General features: G+C 41.8%; 1 protein-coding gene and 1 long non-coding RNA gene across 4 annotated transcripts in view; both read left to right on the top strand.

Annotated features, from left to right (window-relative positions):
• Positions 1–21,642, top strand: part of slc8a3 (solute carrier family 8 member 3) — a 142,686-nt gene that overhangs the window by 61,514 nt on the left and 59,530 nt on the right. The gene's annotated exons all lie outside the window — the stretch shown is intronic.
• Positions 17,585–21,642, top strand: part of LOC117935449 — a 4,938-nt gene continuing 880 nt past the window's right edge. The window contains exon 1 of the long non-coding RNA XR_004654763.1: positions 17,585–17,661. This is a non-coding gene — a long non-coding RNA (uncharacterized LOC117935449). The remainder of the gene's footprint in view (positions 17,662–21,642) is intronic.

Here is a 21,642-nt window from a genome sequence, read left to right as displayed (position 1 = left end):
CCCCCCCCCCCCATGCTTACCGCCTCCTTTTAAGTCCATTTTTTTCTATTTGAAATGTCTCCACTTGTGATGATCAGATACATAGTTCATTACTCATGTGTGTTGATAGAGAAGTCACTGGCGGTGACTTCATCCACCTCCTACTCCTCCTCTTTACCGTTTGGCTGTCGGTCAGATGACATTGTGTCACTCTCTGAGTCAGGGTGTGCAGTCCCAAGCCACATTGGTTCCTAGTCAGAAGCAAAAGGGAAAAAAAGACAATTTAGTTTAGGTCAAAAGGTTTGTTTTTGTGAGTGGTCCACATACTCCGATGCCTGGCTTTAGCAGCTGGGAATAGTGCAGCTTTAACGTAACAAAGAAACGCAACATATTTACACTGTAAAATATTATTGATCAATGATTTGTACATGCTTACCCTCAATTTTACCTTGTCTACTGTATTTCAGTATGTTTCCAATGATTCAGAGTGATCTTCCACCAGCTTATGTATTGTCAGTTTGGCTCTCAGGCTCCCTCCAGGAATGCTCATTAAATATGTAAAAGCTAAAAGAGCATCTAAGGCATAATAGTACAGTTGAATTAAATGGCTAAAATATGACATTTAAATGTGACATAACATAAAAACATATAAATAAACATTAATAAAGCCATACACACAGGGAGTTTACTTTATTGTGACTGACAATGTATGATGTGTGCACACCCAGAATGACTTATTTATAAAGATTTACACCCTACATTTCATCTGTTTTTTATGAAGGTTCAACTGAGTGTTAAAGTACTCAGCAGGTGGCGTTCTGTTGATGGTTCCATCGAGGCAAGAGGGCTGGTGTCCATGGTCGTGGTGGTTGGCTCAGATGTCGGTGGTGTGGGCAGCAGCGTTTGTTCAGCTGTCCGAGGAAAGCTCCCAGTCGATGCTCATTCATATTTTGTTGGTCATATTAACAATTTATGCAAATTGTTCCTTTTGCTTTCTCAGGCTGACGTGTGTGTGTGTGTGTGTCTGTGTGTTTGTGTGTGTGTGTGTGTGTGTGTAGTTTGTGTGTGTGTGTCAAGGCCAGGACAGGTCAATCACTGTGATACAACACACACTAGTGTGTAGTTATACTTTTCCATTTTTAAACTTTTTTTTTTAAACTTTTATTTAAACTTGCACACCTACTGTGGAGAACTCTGCTGCAGTGCTTTTGAGCAAGGCAGAGAGCATGTACCTCCTTCAGTTCAATTTTAGTTATAGAATCAAATCATAACAAGAGTTATGTCAAGACACTGTACAGATAGAGCAGGTCTAGACCACACTCCCCCCAGAGCGATCATTTAGTGCGACAGTGGCGAGGAAAAACTCTTTTAAGAAGAAACCTGGGACAGACCAAGGCTCCTGGTAGGCGGAGTCTGACGGTGCCGGTTGGGGGTGTGATAAACAATCTAAATAATAGCCCTAATAAAGATAATGGAACTTTGACAAGAAATAGTAGTTGTTGTAGTCCATGACGTAGCAGGAAGTAGCAGGGTGTAGCAGGGCGTAGCAAGGCATAGTAGGATATAGCGGGACGCAGCAGGACATAGCAGGTTGTAGCAGAGCATAGCAGGACGTAGCACAGCATAGCAGGACGTAGCAGGGCGTAGCAGGATGTAGCAGAACATAGCAGGATGTTGCAGGACGTAGCAGGGCGTAGCAGGATGTAGCAGAACATAGCAGAGCATAGCAGGGCGTAGCAGGACATAGCAGGATGTAGCAGAGCATAGCAGGATGTAGCAGAACATAGCAGGACGTTGCAGGACGTAGCAGGATGTAGCAGAGCATAGCAGAGCATAGCAGGGTGTAGCAGGACATAGCAGGACGTAGCAGGACATAGCAGGATGTAGCAGAGCATAGCAGAGCATAGCAGGATGTAGCAGAACATAGCAGGACGCTGCAGGACGTAGCAGGATGTAGCAGAGCATAGCAGAGCATAGCAGGGCGTAGCAGGACATAGCAGGATGTAGCAGAGCATAGCAGGACGTAGCAAGACGTAGCAGGACGTAGCAGGACATAGCAGGGCATACAATGACGTAGCCTTCAGGCTGGCCATTCCATGAGGGAAACAATCCATTCACACACGTGTGATATAAAGAAGAAGTGGAACTTATTTTTAAATCCAAATGTGATGCGGATCTCAGCATTGGGGCCTCCACCACACTCTACGACACACTGCTGCCGTGTTCTGGGTTTGATTCCCTGCAGAGCCACAGTCATCACCGTCAGCTTCCTTGTTAAGTACAATTATTTGGGAAGAATTGTTCACCGAATAGACTAAACATGTTGGTCTGCAATCCATAGTGCTGTTGTGTCTAAGAGGGAAACAGTATTGAAGGACAAAAAGTCTCTGCCCTGATCAGATGACACTCATTTAAAACATGCCAGCCGGCCCTTCCCTGCAGGCCATGTTTTAATCTGCCATGTTCCCATGTCATTTTCTTTCTCTCCTTGTCTTCTCTGTTTGTGTTGATTTACATCAGTCTATGTCTGGAGGCTTTCCTGTGCAGAGTCAGACAGATAGCTCTAATGGTAACTAACTAATGACGACTGGCTGTGGATTTGGCTCAAATTGAATGAATGAGGGTCTGTGTGCGAGGAGTGGAAAATCCAAGCGGCCGTTGCATGCCAGACGGATCTAGCAGGCAGGCGGTCTGTGTACCTCCCCGGCGTGTGAGAACAGCTGGTGACTGAATAAAGAGGGGTTTGGGATAGTGGGAAAGAAACAGCGCAGAGAGGAAGAACCGGGCACTAGCCTCCGTGATCGGCCCTGATGTGAGAACCAAATAATACTGGCCTGCTCTGTCTTGGACAGGAGTCTAACATTCTTACATCTTTTCTTTCAAAATGGATCTTCCATTAAGCTAGTGATAAGCACCGTTACCTCACTGCAAACAGCACCCCTGGTACAGAAGAAAAGACCTTTCTGATTAGGTTCCTAAGTGAGATAATAGACCTGGAAACATCCGAGGGGTAGTCATGAGAACAGCTGGTCGTATTCTCAACATGTGTAGAAAAGGTGCGCGGATCTCAATTTGATATCATTTCTGATTTGATTCTTTATCAATCCAATCAGGAATATTTCAGTTTAGCATACCTCTATTTTCAGAGAACGAATGTTGTAAATTTTACAAAGAACCCCCTTCCCCACGACATGGATTCCTTAGGTTGTCTGGGTTCATATGATACCAATATCTTCCCTTTAGCATTAAAACGGAGCCTCTTAAAAGATCTCTCAAATGAAGAAATGTTTGAATTGCAAATTCCAGTCCTTCTTCTTTCCCCATAAAACCCTTTTTGCTAGGATCTTGCCTGGCATTATTTTAAAGTTGATACTGGTTACTACTAAAGGAGGGAATACAAAAGCCACTCCAATCCTGGTTGCATCCCCAGGCCCATCTGCTTTATGTGCAGTTTTGCCTTATTTAGGGCCAACAGATTTCCTCCCAGATTCTACAGAAAGACATGCCGGTCAAGAGGGGTTAGGCCTCCAAATTGCAAATGCCTACCCGTGTTAGTCCGATGTTGCACTGGCAATCTGTCCCAGATTCCCATCTGCTCCACTTTGTTTTTGCAAACTAGTTTTTATTGGTGTTTATAGAGTATTTATATAAGTATTTTCAAGGACACGGGGTAGGTGTATACCAGCACCTTGGCATAAAGGTGGCAAGGCATTTAAGCATGTACTCATACATAAGAAATCCCCCCCCCCCCCCATGTGGAATGACATGCACCAAAGGGCCGCAGGTCGGAGTCAAACCTGCGGCCCCTTTGTCAAGGAGTAAGCTTCTATATATGGGCCCCTGCTCTACCAGGTGCGCTAACCAGGCGCCCTGCATTTGTTACTTCTAGTATGAATTTGGATTTTTCATATCTAACATCAAAATGTTTTTGGTAACCTTGACCAGCTAGTTTTAGTTGCGTTAAGCATACATTAACCATGATGCATCTGAAATATACATTTACCGCGTGTGGCCGTTTTATGGCGTTATATAGACCGTGTAAATACTGTATCAACGGCAATCGCCCTATTCTGTTGTTTAGGTATTTAGGACTTGGTTTTTAGCCGGTATACATTTACCTTGTTCATCATTGTAGTTTAGCATATTAGCATGCTAACGTTTGTGGCTAGTTTTGCAAGTAATGAAATTGAATAAGAGGAAGAATTGTCGGGATGATTCATCCTAAGGGGACATGAATGTCTTAAACCCAATTTCATGTCAGTCCATAACATAGTTAGGATTATATTTTGAATATTGTATGTATCGTAATGGGGCAGCTGGAGGACGCAGACTGTTATCTCCTCTCCTCCTCCCACCTACTTCCTTCCTTCCCTCCTTCCTTGCAATCAACCCCCCCCCCCCCGCATCTGTATTCAGCTCAGTCGGCACACCTAGGGGGGCTGTGAACAGGTGTTATTCCCCTGTCAGGGGCCGCACTTGAAGGAAATAGCGGGAATGAAGTTGGCATGCCGATGACTGGGAAATCAGGTCAGCATCCTCGACTCATACACACAAACATAGAGCTGCACAGCGCCAAGAGTGTCTAAAAATCACGATGTCACCGGCGGGGGGTAGACAGGGAAATAAAGTAAATGAAAGCAGAAGCATTTGCTGAAATAGAGGATGTGATAAGCGCAAGGGTGGCCTGGAGAGAAACAGATTTGGAGGTAGAAGATATACATAGAAGAGAGAGTGGAGGAGGAGGTAGTGGGGGATGAGGATGGAAAAGGAGAAGCTAGCTGGACGGAGCAAACCGTATCCCCAATGATTGTGCCTGCCACACCTTGTTAAGACATCCTGCTGTGCCCCCCCCCCCCCCCCCCCCCCCCCCCCCCCCCCCCCTCCCCTCCTTCTCTTTCTGCGGGTGCTGACACAGTGTTCCTGACAAACACAGTAGGGGGGGACATGGGGAGAGGAGCAGAGGAACAACGGCTGCAAGAGGCTGCGCCGCATTGTTCAGGCTGAATTACATGGTCACGCAGGGTGGTCAAAGAAGGAAGAGTGGGGGGGAAGAACACACACACTGTAACGAGGGATTAGCTCAAACAGGAGGGGAGGGGGAGTTATGAGAAACAGAGTCAGACCTGGGTCAGATAGCATCTGCAAAAACTTCTTAGGGTTTGCTTTAACTTGGAGGCTGCTGGAGTACCATGGAAATACCTGCATGCAGAAAACACCAGCATAATGCTGCAACTGAAACAATAACACGCAGATTTCACTTTTCAACCTCAGCTGTTTTTCCAGGAACGCAGAAGCCCATATAGGAAATCAGGAATTTGCTGCAAAACAAAATAAAACACGGCCTAAATTTAGTTGTTGACCCACAGAAATTAGAATTTTACTTCAGCTCAACAGGGAATCACAGAAAACAACCTAGTGGTATGGTATGGTATGTCAGAATTTGACCAAATCATCACAGTTCCTTTAGATGTAGTAGAAAAGCAAACAGTAATGCACAAAAGGGACTTTTTACCATATGGGACTATTTGATTAAAAAAAAAAGGGGCCAAGGGAGATAATCAGTGAAGATGCAGAGATAGAGAGATGAAGATGTGATATGTTAAAGGGACAACAGAGCGGAATGAAAGCAAAAAGATCCAGACAGGCATCTTAATTGAATAGGCATGTTCAGCTGTAGGAGTCGCCCTCGAGAGGTTTTCAACAAATGTCACGGTGAGTGAGGAGAGTGATGGAGGACAGGATCGATCCTTTTCACTTCCAACCGATTCTTCCACCTCTCCTACCATTCCTGCCTTCCCCCTCTCAGTACCAGAGGACTTAAATGTTCCTCGAATGTGAGACCAGAGCCCCCACTCACTCACTCACTCACTCACTCACTCAATGACTGACTGACTGACTGACTGACTGACTGACTTGGTCTCCCCTCTTCCCTCAGGCAGGGAGAGCAGCATCCAACCTCTTCACCACCCCTCACTTCCTCCACTGTGAGTCCCTTTGCCTGTTCCTTCTACATGGCTGACTGTTTAAGATTATTCCGCTGACCACCAGCTTCCCTTTTAGTGCACTTTCCATTCAACAGGAGCAAAAAGGAGATCGACGAAAAGGCTTCAATGCTCAGGAATTAGCAATGGATCTACAATGAGGAATGGTGGAGACATCTGGACTTTTTACTAGATATCTGGGAATCCTGAGGACCCTTAGGGCAATGTGCAGTTTACATATTCTTTATTTATCTGGTGCTCTTAAGAAACATTACTGTGATAACTTAAGTCTAATTTTCGGTTTACCTGTCACTGGTTTTCTCAGGGGTGGGAAAAAGATTGTAGTGTCACTTCAAATCTTTCTACTAGAGCCCGACCGATAAAGGATTTTTAAGGCCGATACGAATATTTGATTATTCAAAAATCCAATATGCCGATACATCGGCCAATACATATTACAAAATAAAAAATCCAGAAACGTGTAACAAAACATGTAGATTACCCTAACATTAGTTATTTGTAGTTATTTATCAATTCTCACTAAAATATAATATATATTGATATTATTATTATATTATATTATATATTTATATAATTTATATAAAAATACAAACTTAAGACATGAAACTTAAAGTCCTTTGAAAGAAAACACAATAACAAAAACAAAATCCGTCTCTATTTTTTAAATATTCATTTATCAGAATCACTCATTTGTCATTAGAAATGATTCTGATGAATGAATATTTAAAAAAAAAGAAATGCTGATACGATATATCGGGAAATGCCTAATATCGGCCCACCGATATATCTGTCGGGCTGCACTTTCTACGATGTTATCACTGCAGGGTTTATGCCTTTTTATCTCAGTTCATGTGCGCCTGCTCTACCACTGAGCCTACCTGGCCATGAATATGCCTATTTGATGCTATTGGAGACGCGTTTTATTATTTTTATGATGATAAAGAGGGTCCGCTGTTTCTCCTCAGGTGAGACTATGCTAATGTCATTTATTTTGTCCAGAGGCGGATGCATCTCACTGGTGAACTAAAATGTTACTGATCTGACACGGCATTCTGATAAGCTGGGATGAAGATTTGTGATATCAACAGCCATGCAGGGTTAACAAAAAAAACGTTGACTGCTCGTACCAGCTGATAATGTTAAGCTACGAGGCCCCAGCCTTCCCTAAAGAGGTAAACTGAGTAGAAAACCTTCCCCTCAGCGCTCTGTGCGTAGTGGACAGATTGCATGACTCCAGCGTCCAATCCGATCTCCGGCACTGTTAGCCAGTGGTAATGAGGATTCAGGAGGACGGATGATGGCAACACGCTCCATGGGAAGAAATTAGCGCTGAGAATTTCAACTTTTCCTGAGAGGCAGTGGCCCTTTCATCCCGTCAATATTGGCGGAGACAATGGTGTGGTTAATCCTTTTAAGACAACGCAGCAGAGGGCCAGGAGGGAGGGAGGAGCCGTCCAGTAATCTCGTCAGAGACCAGAGGACATCCACTGTGATGGAGGAGGGTTCCTCCCTTACATGTCCTATCATCCTGTCTGTCTGTCTGTCTGTCTGAGCAACCTTGGAATACACCATGCAGGCCTGTGTGTGTGTGTGTGTGTGTGTGTGTGCGCGCGCGTGCGTTAAAAAAGGTGTGCATGCATTCATGCGTGCGTGTGAGAGAGACTGGGTTGGTGTGTCTGTGTGAACGACCTGGGAATACACCATGCAGACCTTTGTTTGTGTGTGTGTGTGTGTGTGTGTGTGTGTCCTTCACTGCGTTAAAATAGGTGTAATGTGTCAAGGGAGCTGCCAGATGTACAGTATACATGTAGAGTGAACGTGTGAAGGGAATTGTAGATGTGTTGGTGTACACACTGCAGGCTGGGATGCTATGAAGGGAAACCATTGATCTGACTAGGGCATGTTTACAGAAATATAATACACAATAACCAGAGAATATCATTATTATTGGTATGATGGATTGCCACAATTTCTTGGCAGTGTCTTCATTTGTATTAACTGTAAATATGAAGAGTGTGCTGACATTTTGTAGTATTGTAGATTGCTTAGTTTTTTGTTAATGTTTTGCCTGAAATATTGTATTCTGACTACACATCCCAGCTGAAGATTGGGCATTTATCGAGATGTTCCCCTTCTTTATGAAAATATGTCAAGAAATGTGACCCTGACGTCCAAAATTCCTTAACTTTGCACTTTGACTTTTCCATGTCAAATATCACCCAGAAATTATAAATACAGTTGTATTCCCCCTAAAATATGATCTTTCTAAACAGGAGATACACAAAAGAGCTGCTGGTTGGAGTCAAACCCGCGGCTGCTGGGTCGAGGAGTAAACCTCTATATATGTGCGCCAACCGAGCTAACCTGGCAACTCCCTGAAATGATTTAATTATGGGTGCAAAAGAAAAATATTGGCCGGAGAAAGATGTAATGAAAATGAAAAAGTACAGCTCCAATACATGTTATTTTGGTAAAAAGAAAAAGAAACATAATTATGAATCATCATTTAATTTCTGAGGTGAAACTATTTAAATGTTTTAATATAAAGCCATGACATTTAATCCTCAAAGTCACAGACAATGGTGGTTGACTGACTATAACCATGCTAGCATATTAGCTCTTAGCGCCATTGAGCATAACTGGCTACATCAGCCCTGACCCTGGTCTTGCAGGTCATAACTGGCTACATCAGCCCTGACCCTGGTCTTGCAGGTCATAACTGGCTACATCAGCCCTGACCCTGCTCTTGCAGGTCATAACTGGCTACATCAGCCCTGACCCTGGTCTTGCAGGTCAGAGGCGTTCTCCTTTTCTTTCAAAACTTTAAAATGCTATTGGATAGCCCAATGTTTCTAAAGATATCGAATATGATATATGATATGATTAAATGGTAAATTGGGGAAATGTGTCTAAAATGATGCTCAAGAAATCTCTCTCTGTTGTTACCCATATAATAAAGTCATAAAGTTAAGAATAGTGTTAAGAGTGAGAACAAACTCATATACTATATATTATCTATGTGACACTATCACACTGTGTTTAAGATAGTGAGTAGATTTATGGAAAAAGTTGAAGAGGTTAATAGTGCACCCGCTTTTCTCACTCAGCTTCTACCAACGTGATTTCTTTTCTTCCTGCGGGTTCATCTCTCAGCACCGACTGGGACAAAAATATATATAATATAGAGGAAGATTGATTCAGAGAAGGTTAACCTTGTTAACAACCGCATTCCTCCACCCAACCTCCCGACCTGCTGTTGAAACGGTCAGTCTTGCACCTGCTTGCCACACCGGGCTACCGTTTAAAGAGTGGACAGCAGGCGCGTGAAATTAATGTAAAGCAGGAGTTCACAACCTTTTTCTTTGGCAAGCAGCCCTGTGTGGAGGCCAGAAATTTCCTTTGACCCCAATAAGTATAGAGGAAAATGTTTAGGTTGAGCCTTTAGACTACATGCAGTGTTTTAATCCTTCACAGGGCAGAAATGAAAGTGCTCTCATATGCCGGTCAATGGAAATTCATTGGCAAGCCGCGTGACGTTTATGGCGCTTCGATGCAGCCCAAAGGCCATTGGAAGACGTTCCACAGTCATATCTGTATAATTAGGAATTCATCAAGGGACCCATTTTAACACAGAAGACACTTCATTGGTTGCCAGCCCGGAGGTTGGGCAACTGTGATGTACTGTAGAAAAGTGCAGTGTAAAACGTAGCCGTAGGGGTGTTATGTGTGTGTATCGTGAAGCATTGTGTGTACCGGACCCCAGGCTGTGAATAGGGATCCAAGGCCTTGAATTAACCCACAGTGTGTGTGCACACAGTGGATGGGTCAAAATGAAACCAGCGGGCTGCTTTCAATGGACAGCTGGCATAAAACGTGTACTATTCACCCTTGTTTTCACTCAACAACTGCAAGGTAAACAGCAGAAATATGCCGTTCATGTTACTGAGCGAATGGTGCTAGGTAGTGTTGGCCGGTAATACGGTATACCGCTGGGTCTTAAAAATAGCAATGGTATCAGTGTCAATACGGTCGTTAAAAACAATGCAATGCACTTATACAGGAGACAAGGATTAAATATAATTTATTTAATGCCTAAAAAAGCTTATGTGTGGTGGTCACCATGTGACAGTGTGTGGGGGGGAGGGGATGGCAAGCATTTGGGGTTCCTACCTAATGAGAAGGGAGAGGTGCTTCAGTATTAGTTTTTGGTATTTAGTTCCTGAACGGTGTAGCTGCAACCCAACAGTTTGGTGAGCCTAAAGTTATCATTTCTAATTAGTCACGGTAGTACCGTATACCGCGTTGAAATGGGGGAGGTTTGATGAGATCAACATTTGGATACCGCCCAACTCTAGTGCTAGGCTCATGCATTGCATCGCGGCAAGTATTGTTGGACAAGCTTCTGTATGAAGACCCTTGCTGCTACTTTATGGGCATTATTGAAAAAAATAAGGGAGGTTCGAGTGGTAGAGCATCTTTTTTTGGTTTGGGTTTTCAGGCAGGTTTTTCAGTCATATATTACGATTTGGCTGTCGGGAACTGGTAACTTATGAGAATGTGTCACAGGCCTTTGAAGAAGTAAATACCAGCCCAAAATATCCTCACTCCAAAAAAAATTGTCCTTACTCCCAAGTAGTGATGGTCAAATGAAGCTTTGCAAACCACTATCTTTTATTTCTGAGCTCACTAGATGGCGCTCTCTGTTCAACAAAAGGTTGAAACACACGGAATTGCAATTCCTTTAACCTTTTAAGATTCCTTTAACCCTCCTGTTGTCCTCAGGTCAAATTTGACCCCTTTAAAAAAATGTCTATATCTAAAGTACGGGTTTCTTTTTAACCAAATTACCTCAAAAAAAGGGATTGGATTCCATACAACGCTCTTTGCAAATACAATTGATCACTTTTATTCCTGACTAAACTCATCTGTACGTTCCTCTATGAGTCAAAATAATTCATTATTTCTGCTTTTTTAACTCAAATATTAGGTATAATTGACCATGAATTCCAAAAATTAGAGTAAAACTAGTGGTAGTAGGTTGTGTTTCTGAAAATGTAAAAAAAGTCTGAAAAAGGGACGGAAATGTCAAATTTGGGTCCATTTTTGACACGGGAAGACAACACAACCTATTCTACCTAACCTTTTCCTTTGAACAGAGAGCGCCATCTAGTGAGCTCAGAAAATAAAGATTTGCGTGGTTCGCGAAGCTTCATTTGACCATCACTACTCCCCAACTCCTAAAAACCCAAATGGTCCTCACAAAGATAGAAGTATAATTACAATTGCGCAAAAATATTCCACCGTGACACACTCCGACCCCTCCCCCACACCGGATTCCTCACTGTCACTACAAGAGCTAGCGGCATCCACAGAATGCACAGCGAGACACAGTGCACAGGAACCGACTCACACACACTCATTGAATGTGCTTTCTGTCGCTTGATTAGACATTCACCGAGCCGTCCCCCCCCTCCCCCTTATTTGTTTCCCTCCTCCGTTCCTGTCTGCAAATGCAGAAATAATAGACTTACTTGCAGTAACACTAATGTGCGGAGCTGAAGAAGGGCAACCTAATGCGTGAATAGTGCCGTGGGTTGGTCAGCTGCCCGGATCATAGTGATAGTTGTTAGCTCCTATTGAGACAGCAGAGGTACTGATTATATTAGTTTTTTACAATGACAGCGTGGGTTACTGGTCACACAGCAAAGTTCCTCTGTGCGACCTGATGTAATAGGTGTTGGCTTTGTGACATGCTGTGTGGACTACTTGCAGTGCCAGTTGGTGACTTACCGTAGCAGGCGAGCTGAGAGCTAACACACTAGCAAGCAAGGGGAATGTTAGCGCTGGTCAGTCACAACAGCTTGCTTTCTACTCTCCCTGGCATTTACTTATCAATATTGTAGAAATGTACACCATTACATAGGATTGGGCAATATATCAATATTATATGGTGGGATATCGTTATATCCTGATATTGTGTGTCTTTTCTTTTCCTTGTTATAAAGACTGCATTACAGTAAAGTGAAGTCATGCTCTGAACACACCAGGCTGTTCTAGCTGTTCTATTATTTGTCTTTACCCACATAGTTATCATATCAACATGACTGAGGATTATTTATCCAAAACTCTCATTGTGTCAACTGTCAACCCTACAATTTCGCCACAATATTGATATTGAGGTTTTTGGTCAAATATCTTGAGATATTAGATTTTTTCCATATTGCCCAGCTCTACCATTTCATTCATACAGTGAATCAGTGTCATCTTGCAACAGGATGCATAACTTTATTTGGACATACAATCTTGTTGGGCAATACGGAGAAAATCAAATATCACAATCTTTTTGACAAAATGTACCTTGATATCGATGCTGCAACGATATTGTAGTGTTGACTATCTACCATCTATGTTTTGCGATATAGGGGGAAAAGTGTGTCTTTGTAGCTGACCCTGTGCTCTGTCCTCTATGGAGAGGAGGTGAAAAGAGTCTTTCAGAACAGGAATCAAGAATGGATCGTTTAGCCCCTATGGACAGTACCATGACCTTTATGTTTGCTTTGTCAATTGTGATTTGTGCAATGGAGGTCAAACATCTTGGTACAGTATTGTTTTATAGACAGTTACGGTCTATTTCAATGAAGAACCTGGATCCAGAATGAAGAATGAGACAGTGCTTTACCTTTTATCTGGGCTGACAACTTCAATACCAGCCACAACAGTGTGGAGGAGACGCGATTCTCAATCAAGTGCAATTGAGGCTCAAAGGCCTGCAAATTTATATTCTAACCATACAATATAGCAGCTCATTTAACTGATTACCACACCTTCGGGGGGGAAATCAGTCAATGTACCAGTGCGTCGGTGGATTGCTTCAGCCATGGTGGAACATGGTGTGGAGCATCTCTGTATCTTAATCCATGAAACTAGCTGATAGGGCTACAAGGCTAATGAATAGTAGAATATGTCGAAGTTATTACTGTTGGAATAGAACTTGTAGGACAGCGGGAGAGACATATGGAGCATATATGATTATGAAATCAAGCAGAAGGGTCGAGATTTTAGACTCCAAGTCCCATAATCAAAGAAGATGAAATAAAGTTCTGAAGCATAGTGCAACACTATGAATGCCTTCCAGGAAAGTCTGTTGGAGCTTGACAAAAAAATAGGAACTCACGGTCAACTTACTATATTTCACACAAACTTTTAGATGCATCTCACCAGTTTGAGTAGCTGTCATGTAAAAAAAAATACTTCATAAACATATATATTTCAACAAGTAGATATGTAGTTTTTTCCACTTACAGACTATCCACAATCAAAATAAGACTGTAAACCAAAAAACCAAAAGCAAATTAAATATTTGTTTGGGAGTTTCTCCTTGTGTTCTGAATCATGTCCATTCCTCCAACTTTTCTGCGAGCTGCACCACCAGGGATTTGTAAATCCTCCACTAAGTTTGTAAGTCAAATCCGTAAATTCTTAGTTTCAAACAGATTTACTAAAACCATGAAACCTAATTTGTTTCAAGAAAACATGCAGAACCGTCCAATCAAAAGCAATTAACTGTGTGAACAGGAAGTCACTATAGCAGCACTTGCTGCAGCATAACTGCTGGAAAATAAGTTTTAGGGGCCAAAAAGATATATAAAAATGAATCCTTTCTAAGTGTAGGGATGACTGTGTCCTTTTTAAATCTGCTTACAGTACAGGGAGAAACACGTGCTTCAGAGTTAGTAGTAGTATTCATGTGGTTTAAATGAGTGTGAATATCCAGCTATGCTAAGCAAGCTGAAGTAATTTGTTCATTTAGTTAGTCCGTTATTAGCATAAAGTTAGGGTTTGTGCCAGGTCAGACATTCCAACCATACCATATATGTATATACTGTATATGTATATGTATGTATATGTACATACACTACCGGTCAAAAGTTTGGGGTCACTTACAAATTTCCATTTCACTCCATTATAGACAGGATACCAGCTGATCTGGGTGGGTGGCTGATCTTTAATGCAATATCTACATTTCCCATTATCAGCACCCATTCATCCAATGTTCCAAAGGCACATTTTGTTTACTAATCTGATATTATTTTAAAAACTAACTAAGAAAACATTAAACAACCCTTTTGCAATTATGTAGGCACATAATGTAATCTGGAAATTGCTGATAGAAGGTGTACAGTTGGGGATAAATACATTGATAATCACTCCAAATGATCTTATACACATTTACAACTTCATATGTGTGTTTTTGTATATAGCATTCATTATTTCAACACTGCTTATAAATGGCGTTTAAATAAAGTGTTGGTAGGAAATCAAGTTGGAAAAAAAGGAAATTCTGACTCAAGAAGGAATTCTAAAGCTTACATGAACAGGACCTGCAGTCCACGTGGAACACCTCCAGCCAGCTTTCTATTTCTGGAGCTTCAACAGTTTGCCTTGATTCTAAACATGACAAAAAGGGTTACGCTTTATTATTGTAGTATACTATAGTTCTAAGATTAACTGTCCCCTGATGCAAAAGGGAGCTTGTCGTTCTCCCAAGTCATTCATATATGATGGTGTTTGTCATTTGGCTGCAGGCGCTTTGACTGACGCCCGACACCCAGAATAGCCCTCGTGCATTTCTTGCCCTCCCCCCTCCCACCACCACCACCACCACCACCAGGGTGCTGCTGCAGCTTTCATTTTGGAAGCCTGACTGCATCCTCCGTTACTTCCCTGTCTTCCTCCTCTCCCTCTGTTGTCGCCCTCTATCAGACACTTTCATCTCTGAGTGTTTATTCCAATTGTGTCCTTGTAGAGGAGGACCTTTGGGCTCGCTCCAGACATCCCAAAAATCTTTTTTTGTATCCCCCGCCCCCCCTCCCGCCCTTGGCTCAGAAAATATGAAGCACGGCTGTCTGTTTTTCAATTGCTCCCCTGTCCTCTCCCTTACCTTTGAGTGTCCTCTCCCTTTTTTCATCTTCTCCTTCAGCACAGGCAGTCAATATGTTTTTTTTTTTTGGAGACAGTGTTGCAAGGGTGCATGACAAGTGAAACGGAAACTCCACTCCCCACCCCACCCTCCCCCCCCTAACCCTAACCCTTGCCGTTTGTTTCTCACTCAAGGACATTGTGTGTGTCCTTGAGGAGTTATGCCATTCCTCATAAAAACACTTGCATAGTAGCCTAGAAATGTAGACACACCCTAGCAGCAGTAAATGGAATCGGCAGCCAGGGTCAGTCTAGCAACTCTCTGTTGAATTGTGAGCTGAAAAAAACAACTTCTGGTCTGGCCAATCACATTGTGTATAGAGTCGGTGGGCGGGCTTAACATAAGGGCGGCAGCGTTGCGACGGTTCCACGTGAATTTGCTGCTACTTGAAAACAAAGAAGACTGTCTTTTGAAAAAGTTGAATCTATCAACCAGCGTTGTTCTGGTTGGTTGTAGCGCCATCCTATTGCATGCAGAGGGACAACCGTTTATCCCGCCCCTCGTGTTGAGCCCTGCCAATCGTGAGTTCCCAGACCCAACATCTGGATGTGGGTCTGGCTTGTCATGCTACTTGCATAGCAGATTTTTTGAACATTTAAACCTGCTTTGTTTAATTTCATGTTTAATAACTAGCAGTCTTCTTCTTCCGTGCCTTTTGTTGTCGAATTGCTGTGTTACCCACCATGCAATATCAAACAAACTTTTTTACTGTCAGCTTTAAAAAGCTGACAGTTATGACACATGAACCATACCCATAACTGACTGACACTAAAAGATTTCATACATGTTTATGACACGTTCATACCAGTGTCATGTCACTCTTATGTAGATACCTTCAAGTAAAGTGTAGCTAAATTACTTTTAGTATGGTTAATGGGTTATAAAACTAGTTTGATGCGATTATTTCTCTTGATAAATGCCTTTTAAATGACTTAAACGATTACTTGATTATCTAACTTTTTAAATTTTTTTACGATTAATTCTCTGTCAATCAACTAACACATTAATTATAATTCACAGAAAACAAAGTCTATATCCACAACGTTCCGGTGCCACAGGAATATCCATCTGATGTCTTTCATTTTCATGTCAGTTACATTCCTATTTCTTTGTGTTGGAATTTCTTTATTTCTGAGGACTATGGTTACCTGCTACTCAGATCTGTGCAGTGTGGACTAGCCAGACCATAGATAAAGAAATATGTTCTATATCTATGAGCCAGACTGGCAATGCGAGACTACACAAAACAGGACAACTGGCTGCTGGGATCACTGTTCAACATGGTTTTGCTGATCCAGATCCAGACTCTCTGCTGGGCCGAGAAGGCTTCATCCCCTTTGTTGTTCACCGTGTTATCCATCCAGGGGTGAAAGGGAGAGAGAGTTCCAGCTGCAGCACTGTCAGTGAGAGACACTACCATTGATATGTGATTGTCAATCGTCCCACACCTGGGGACACAGAATAAGGGTGGCAGGATGTATTTAAGACCACAGTTGTGTTTATTGTTGAATATATTCTTGTCCAAGGTCAATCCATTAAATCTTGATGCTATAGTAAGAGCAGAGTGCGGGATTTTCCTTTTTCTAAGTTTGTGATAATCATAATTTGAAATGGATCTAACTCTAAGGGCCGGATCAGATATTCCAATCATACTCTTCCTCTTTCATGCTTCAATCTACTGTAATATATATCACTTTATTAGGAAATAAATGTAGCTAGCTAACGTTGGTTTTACTTTGTTAGCTTGATCAGTTATCTACATAACAGCATAGATCCTCTATATTAAAGATGGGATGAAACGGTACACTCTTCCTGTCTCCTAAAGGGGCGTGGCCTTGTTTGAACGTGTAGCGAACATTGTGTGGATAATTTATTAATATGTTCTTTTGCTAACTTTAAATATTTACACAGCTAAAAGATATATTTGGCATTAAGATTCCTGTCTAAAAAGAAGTTTTTCCTCACCACTGTCACACTAAATGCTTGCTCTCGGGAGAATTACTGGAATTGTTGGGTCTTTGTAAATTATAGAGCGTGGTCTAGAACTATTCTATCAGTAAAGTGTCTCGAGATTACTCTTGTTATGATTTGCTGCTTTAATTAAAATATTATTGAATTAAATCATGGAGATTAGTTTTGTTAGGGCGTTTCTCAGCTTCTCTGTGTTGCCAAATCTCGCGAGAGTTTGTTGCTGAGACAGAAACGGGTCTCATACAAAGTTAACTTTCTCCTGATGTGTCCCTCTGAAAAATGCCATTTTAGTGTCAGAATGTTCTAGAGATATGTGGCTTGTGAAAAATGGGTCCAGTATATACTTAAGTGACTATGGGGCAAAAGAATTGGTCATAATCTGTGTTCACGTTCACTTTTCCCACTTAAATCAATCCACTCAGAACGTGCTGCTAGTCTCTTAAAGAGGCGGTGGCCGAGCCCTCATGACATAGATGCAGGAATTCACAGTACAGATCCATTTTTGCGACATGACTGAAGCGTGGTGTCCCGATGTCATACATCCATGGTCCACGCCCCAGACTCGCAGCTGATTGGACGAACGTGTCACGTGGGTCTGACTGCTTGAGAATTTCAAAACGCCATGGCTGCTCGGATGGAAGACAATGTCATATTTTACAAAAATAGTCCACTGAAACGTGTTTCTGAAAACATTTTAAGCGAGAAATGTACATACAGTTGCTAAATCTTGTATTGGCTATTTGTGTCCTGTTCAACGTATTCATTTACATAAAGATAGGCTTTGGCTGGCGCCGCCTTCCCAGAATGCTTTGTGTGCAGGTTGAAGTTGTTTGAATTCACCCACAGGAATAACAACAACAACAAATGGATCACCACTGTTACTCTGAGTGAGGGCGTCGTGGTTCTAACAGTTACACCTGTAAGTTACTGGGTGTAAATATTCAGTCCCAACCACGGTGCGATTTGTAAAAAAAAAAGCAGACGGAGATGATGTTTGGGGATCATGCGCAACAACAAAAAACATGCAAGAATGAAATCCCTCTTCCAATACCACCATGGACATAGTGACACTCAGCCGGCCATACCAAAATACATCCAATGGAAAATAATCTCAAAATGAAATAGCACAACGTGGTGTCAACATAAAACGGGATGCTTTCCGGCCGGAGAACGAGTTCACTTTGCGTTGAAAACAAACTACTTTCACCCAGGAAGAGCTTGTTCGTTCCTCAGGAGTGTTTTAACCACGATCTCTGTGCTTAACTTAACTAGTCGTTCTCTTGCCTAAACCTGACCCTTGTGTTGTCCTCTGGTCAACATTTGACACGTTTTTTTATATCAGAAATATAAGTTCCTTAACAACCAAGTTGCCCCATAATAACTTGGATGCATGCATGTACCCATGGAACCCATACAACATACTGTACAGCCATGCAGCCATGTTCTTTGCAGGTAAAAGTAATGATTACTTCCATTGAATTTTGGTTGTTTTGATTTCATAGCATCGGAAAAAAATGAATGTATAAATGGTTTCAAACGACATCCTGACCAGACTTTGACATAAATCAGTCTGTGATTCACTCAACATCCTCTGATCTTAACTATTCTAATAGTCAAAATAATTCATATCTGCTTTTTGAGCCCTTCTTCTAGCCCCGCCCCTGTGTAAACCCCCATTGAATCTAAATCAGATGTATCTCTTATCTGTGGAATAAGCACGTGACACGTTTCATTCCCACCCCTCAACGAATCAGAATCAGGAATCAGTTAGTATCAGATATATTCAAATCAAAACAATGTCCAACCACATAAATGAGGGGTTTACTATTGCCATGGAGATGGGTGCAAGGTTGTCTAAGACCACGAGGAGGTGTTGACTAAGGTGAGAGGAGGGACAGCTGCAGTCCTGCCCTGGGAACTCAGATAATGGGGATCCTTGTCCAGCTTGGTGTGGCCATGATTCCTCTTAGCAACAGTATTAATAAACCTGTGTCCTCGCACGTCCGTCAGTCGTAGGAGCACCAACCTCTCTGCGAGGCTTCACCTTCCCACCTGGTTCCCGGTTTTGTGCTGTGGTGCAGTGTAACTAAGTAAACACAATCAGGTACTGTACACATTTGAGGAACTCTTAACTTGAGTCTTTTCTTTTCATGCCACTTTCTACTTCTACTAAGCTACATTTCAGACAGAAATATTGTACTTTTTACTCCACTTCATTAATCTGACAGCTTTAGGTACTAGTTATCTTACACATTACTATTTGTGCAGACAAAACATCTGTAGTTTATAAAATACCATGTTTTATAGTGAACTAAACTACCCAACAATATGACGGCCTACAAGTCCAGCTGAGATGATTAGACCATTGGTTCGGATTGATTCCACTTTGTAAAAATGTTCTGCATTGATTACTTTAATACTTAAAGTATACAAGTCCTGTTGATATACTTCCACTTAAGTAATATTTTCAGTTGCAGGACTTTTACAGAGTGTTCTTACTGTTATCAGTACTTTTAAGTAAAGGACCAGAATTCTTCTTCCACCACTGGTTGTGTGTATCTGCGTGTTTGTCTGTGTGTGTGTCTCTTTTCTCTCTTGTAACCCTGATGAGACATCCGCCCATGTCCTCTAACTGATATTGTAAAGTCATATCATATTTTATTGATCATTCGGTTGCCGTGACGGCGTGACCCCTCACCCTCCCTCCAGAGTCAACTACAGCTCCGTGTCCCTCGAGCTCGTAGTGATTTAAGGGTCGATCGCTCGGGCTGAAGGATGAACACAATGCAACACAACACTTTTCTTTTTTTTTCTTTTTTTTTCTTCTTTTTTTAAGCTGCTGACAGCAAATATTAGCAGACGAGGTGAATGTGACATCAACCACTGGTTTCTATCTGGATTAGCAGACTGTTTTTATGGAAGGGGTCTTTAACAGGGGGTCCTCGAAGTTACTGCAGGGCCACCAAATTATTGCTGAACATTGAACATCAAACACATTATATTATTAACATATTATTAGCAAATGTACAGTACAACAACCTAAAAAATCCACTGATGATGCTTACTGGCCTATGGGTCAGTCTCCAATGATTACCTGTGCCACATGTATGTGTAACATTAAAACATGATTCATAAAACAATTATTTGAATAGCTTAGTTTTCTGTGCAAAAACGTATGTATAAAGGCTTTTAATATGTAAAGTATGTACAAAGTCCAGTTTAATATGTAAAGTAAGTATAAAGGCTTTTAATATGTAAAGTATGTATAAAGGCCAGTTTAATATGCAACTTAATATTACACAATACATGTAGAAGGGACTCCCTGCTCCGTCCCTCTTTAAGTTAAGGGGTCCTTGGCTTAAAACCCGTTTAGACCCCTGATATACGGTATTAATCGCTTTTTATTGGAGCCATAACACACAGAACGAGGCCAAGATCAGAGGGACTGTGGATGGAGTAAATCCAGAAGGGAGCTCTGCAACTAATGGTCATTTTATTATCAGTTAACATGTCAGAACGTAGCCAAAAATGCCAATCCCAGTTTCACAAGGCAATATCTTTACGCAACTTCTTATGTCCGACCAGTCCAGTGAGTCTTTTATCTCTAATGAAAAGCTCTTTGAATCGCCTCCTTGTTGAAAGGTGCAATGCAAATAAACTTACTGGCCAGGAATGTGTCTTACATGGGCTGCACATCTGGCTATAAAGCAGAGTACGCCTTCTGTTAGGGCTGGGCAATTAATTGAATTTTTGGCTCCTAACAATCACAAAAACAAGATCATTGTGAAAAACGATTATTTTGTACATTACAACACGCCAGTAAACTCTAATTTTTTGTCTCGTGTTCTGAAGGGGAATTCAAAAAGTTCAATGGGAAAAGTAATTAAGGGAAATGTCAATGTCACTTATGAATCTTCATTAGCAGCAGCTCTATGTTTGCCTTCCATTTGTATTATTCCTAAATCCCCCAAACTCCCATCTGTCACCTGCTCTGGTTGGACAGCAGATACAAAACAAGAGCGATTGTGAATTGATTAATTTCTTCAAACTCCAGGCACACAAATCAATCTCTCTTTCTCTCTTCTAAAATTGCTTCCAATATGTTTGCACCCTTCATGCCTTAGGACACATCAACGGGGAGGGTGCTTGCCAAAACAGGGGCTCGAATTTGAGTCCTCTGGATGAAAGACTAATTGGGCACAAGGCCACCCCGCGCCTCACTGTGATTGAACACAAGTGATATCTATACATCAGGGCTTGTATATTGGTACATTTATAAATGTTGTTGCAGCCATTTCATTGGAACCCATTGTGGGGTGTGTTTATTGTCATTTATTTAAATGTGGACTGATTGCTACAGCTGTGTGGCACACAGCAAGGACACCAACGGGGTGGTGGTGTCGTGGTTTTGTCCTGTCTGTTTTAGTTGGTTTCATGTTTTCTGTTTGTTTTCATGGACTTCCTGTTTTATTTTGAAATTCACTGTTTGTCTTCATTCACGTCACTTGTCTTCCTGCCTTTGTCTACTTTCCAGCCTGTGTGTTCCTTATGTGTCTCACCTGTGTGTAATGATCATCCCCTGTTCCCCTAGTAGAAATACTCACCACAGTCACTTACCTGGGCCAGACTGGTGTTATTAAAGGTCAGTTATTTCATGGATCAGGATACTATGCATCCTGATAAAGTTCCCTTGGCCTTTGGAATTAAAAT

Source organism: Etheostoma cragini, chromosome 20 (assembly GCF_013103735.1).
Source record: "Etheostoma cragini isolate CJK2018 chromosome 20, CSU_Ecrag_1.0, whole genome shotgun sequence".
Taxonomy (NCBI): domain Eukaryota; kingdom Metazoa; phylum Chordata; class Actinopteri; order Perciformes; family Percidae; genus Etheostoma; species Etheostoma cragini.
The sequence above is the reverse complement of the archived record's forward strand: the minus strand, read 5'-3'. Positions and strand labels throughout refer to the sequence as shown.